At 42.1% G+C, this 3,375-nt stretch overlaps 1 long non-coding RNA gene across 1 annotated transcript; it reads right to left on the bottom strand.

The window, feature by feature from the left end:
* Window positions 1-25: 25 nt before the first annotated feature.
* LOC134159004 (uncharacterized) lies at window positions 26-3,375 on the bottom strand. The gene is made up of 2 exons (XR_009962987.1): window positions 1,936-3,375; window positions 26-560 (listed from the first exon to the last, which is right to left on the bottom strand). It is a non-coding gene; the product is annotated as an uncharacterized LOC134159004 (long non-coding RNA).

The following is a 3,375-nucleotide window of genomic DNA, read 5'->3' as shown; positions in this document are numbered from 1 at the left end:
GCATCTGGTGTTATCTTTTTTATTAAAAAAATAAAATTTTATCCCATGAAACATTAAGTCTCTTTCAATCATTTTGGTTGAATCTTTGGAAGCTACAGCATCCTTAAACCATCTGGCTATTACATCTGCATAAAACCTGGCAAGTTTTTCTGATGCTTGGCTAATAAATTGTATTGCAGTCTTGCATGTGAAAGATGCTGACAGAAATAAAGAATTGCATTCACTGCAATACTTCAGTAGGATCAATGGTCTGTACAGATATTTTAGTAGAGCGTTGCTCAGTTTGCTTTAATTCCATGACGTTACAGTTTTTGTAGCTGTTTCATAGGGGCAGAAAAAGCTAGGAGTCTTCCCACACGTGGGATTTAATCCTTAAGAACTGATGTCCAGAGTAAAAAGCTGACAGACCTTTAGCAAAATCAGATGAGCATTCCTCTAGATGGTGTAGTGCTAGGTTCTTCACCCAATTTAAATGGAAAATAAATGGGAAGGTGGGTTAGAAACAGCAGCCAGGAGCAGAGTGTGGTGATGCTTTGGAGGTACTCACTGCCATTCCCTCCCTTTTCACTGAGGGAAGAAAGTAGAGAGCATTTACCTTTACTACTCTTCAATGGGACAATACCACTTATGTAAAATTTTTATTCCTGATTTTTGTACATTTAATCAAATGTTTGTTGTTCCTTGATTTGTTTTATCACAGCTGGAATGCTTAATAGTGCTTTTTGTACTCCCTAGTCTCACAATCCCCTTTCCCTGCCTTTGGTGCCACACCAGTGCTAGAGGTCCCCTGGGTCTGATACCCGTTTCATTTTCTCCTGTAGCAGTAGAAGCCTTCCATCTCTGCTGTGATGCTTTGCATATGCTGCTGTGTTCCTGCCCCTCCCCAGCTAAGGGGGCTGCACCCCTGACCACTGCTGCTGTTGCAGGGTGTTTGCTGTCAGTCTGCTTTCTGGCTTGTTTTTCTTCCCCTGCAGTTACAGCAACTTTACCACACAGAGGGAAGACCTATCCCTAGGCAGATTATGAAGCAAAGGCATTTTGGTTTTAAATTACAGTGTCACTGTAATGGAGTCACTCTCAGTTTTCATACATGATTTAGACTTTTGCCTTTAGAAGTAAGGGTAGTACTGCTGCTTTTAGTACTACATAAAAGCAGGGAAAAAGCCTACACTTACTAATTCTGTTAGTATAATTGATGGTGGTGTTTGTCTCATAGAGCATGATTTTAGCTATAGTTAAATTACACCCTAATGAGAAAAGTTTTTGAAATGGCCACTGCCAAAATCGATGGCTCTCCCTCATTCCCACTATCTCTCTGTAGCTTCCTCCTGTGCCAAATCTCATCTAACTCCATAAGTAGCTATTCAAGAAGCTGAAGTGGCAGAAACACTTCTCCCTCAAAACATGTCTGCTACAGTGGAGTCAGGTGGGAATGGATTGAAAAGAGTGCAGGAGCAAGCTGTGAGCGGCAGCCATCAACCTGGCTATCTTATAAACCTGTACCCTGCCCTTACATCTGTAAATGTAAGAGTATCCTGCAGGATGAATGGCTAGATAGCCTGGATGTTCAGAGAAACAAATTTGTTTCAGCCTGAAGAATTCAAAAACAATTGTTTGCTCTTTCCTGTGCTTTGACCCTGCTGAATCCTATTATAACCCCATTTGGCAGGCACTGTTTGCCCGTAGTGAAGCCATGGTGGCTGTCACTGATCATCTCCTTATTTTCCATGTGCCCTCGCATGGTTTCCAGGAGGATCTGTTCCATTGTCCTGCAGGGCACCAACATGGGACTGAGTGGCCTGTAGTTCCCCAGGTCTTCCTTTTTGCCCTTTTTAAAAATGGGGCTTATGTTTCCTTTTTCCAGTCACTGGGAATTTCACCAGACTGCCATGACTTCCTCGATACAAGGGATAATGGCTTAGCTGCTTCATCTACCAGTTCCCTCAGGACCTGTGAATGCATCTCATCAGGCCCCATAGACCTGTGCACCTTCAGGTTTCTTAGGTGGCCTCCTGCCACCTAATGAAGTGGGTGGTTCTTCATTCTCCAGGTCCTTGCTGTTGCCTTCTGTTACTTGGATGATGTGGCTGGAGCACTTGCCAGTGAAGACTGAGGCAAAAAAGCCATTGCGTACCTCAGCCTTATCCATATCCTGGATAACCAGGTCTCCCATTTCCTTCTGAAGAGGGCCCAAGTTGTCCCTAGTCTTCCCTTTGTCACCACTGTACCTGTCAAAAACTTTTCTTCTTTCCCTTGTCATCTCTGGCCGGATCTGTCAGAGCTTCAGGTTCAGACTGCTGAATTCGTTGAACATGAATGAGAATCCAAATACAAGAGAGGTCAGGAATACCAGTTGTTTTACTAATTTTTTGCTAATGCATTGAAAAGAAGTAGAAGGAAGCAAAGTAAAAATCTAGAGTTAAACTAATGACATTTTCCTTTTTTGTGTCAGTTTTTCCTGTTGCTATATTGAACATACTGTTTTCCTGTGACTCATGCAGCGAAACATTTTAAGGCTTGAGATGATCCTCACTGATTATCTTACAAATATACCCTAACAGAAAGGACAATTTGAATCATGTAAACTATACGAATCATCTTCATTTATGCAAGACCTAGGGAAAGCACAGGGGGTGGTAACTGCAGTGAGAACAGTGGTGGCCAGGCCCAGGGGCAGGGTGCTATTTGGAGCTGAGATACTCTAGGTCTTAAGTGAACGAAATCCTGGGGAACCTGGTCTGAAGTCAGCGCTGACCATCTCTTTGAAACAGAGACTCTGAAAGTCCCATCCATCCTGAATGAGACTATGATTTAAAATGACCAGTTCCAAAAAGCATCAACATACACTGAGCCAACAGCTTGGTTTTATTCAAAAGTGGAAGCAAGTACCTGTCCAAGATACAAAGGAAAGTTCATTGGCATTTTCCTGATGTTGAGAGGGCTTTTGCTAAAATGTGTATGGATGAGCTGATGAATGTTTCTGAAGACAGCTGCCTCATGGGTATCTACCTAATGAAAAAACAAAAGGCTTGAAAACCTAAGTACAGAGGAGAGGGTGGCAGAAATAAACCACGTAACTGCTGAGGAGCGCTGCAGTGTTTTGAAAGATGCAAGGACAGAATGCAGATATGGTGGGGAGCTATTCCCGCTGTAGTGAAGAATCATCATGAAATTAAGCTCTAATGCTAAAAAATGGGGACTATGAATTAAGCAATTACAATAACAGCATAAAATGTATCTAAGTTAGTTTATCAGTTTCACTAAGCAGAATTTGGAACAAGCTTAGTGCCCTCTAACAAGCAAACCAGTGGAAGTTTGGACTTGTGATAAAGCCTAGGAAACATGATAATAGCAATGAACAATGCCTATAAAAAA

Source organism: Pezoporus occidentalis, unplaced genomic scaffold (assembly GCF_034315485.1).
Source record: "Pezoporus occidentalis ecotype Australia unplaced genomic scaffold, CSIRO_AGI_Poc_V1 ctg138, whole genome shotgun sequence".
Classification (NCBI taxonomy): Eukaryota; Metazoa; Chordata; class Aves; order Psittaciformes; family Psittacidae; genus Pezoporus; species Pezoporus occidentalis.
This window is presented reverse-complemented; position numbering and strand designations above follow the sequence as displayed.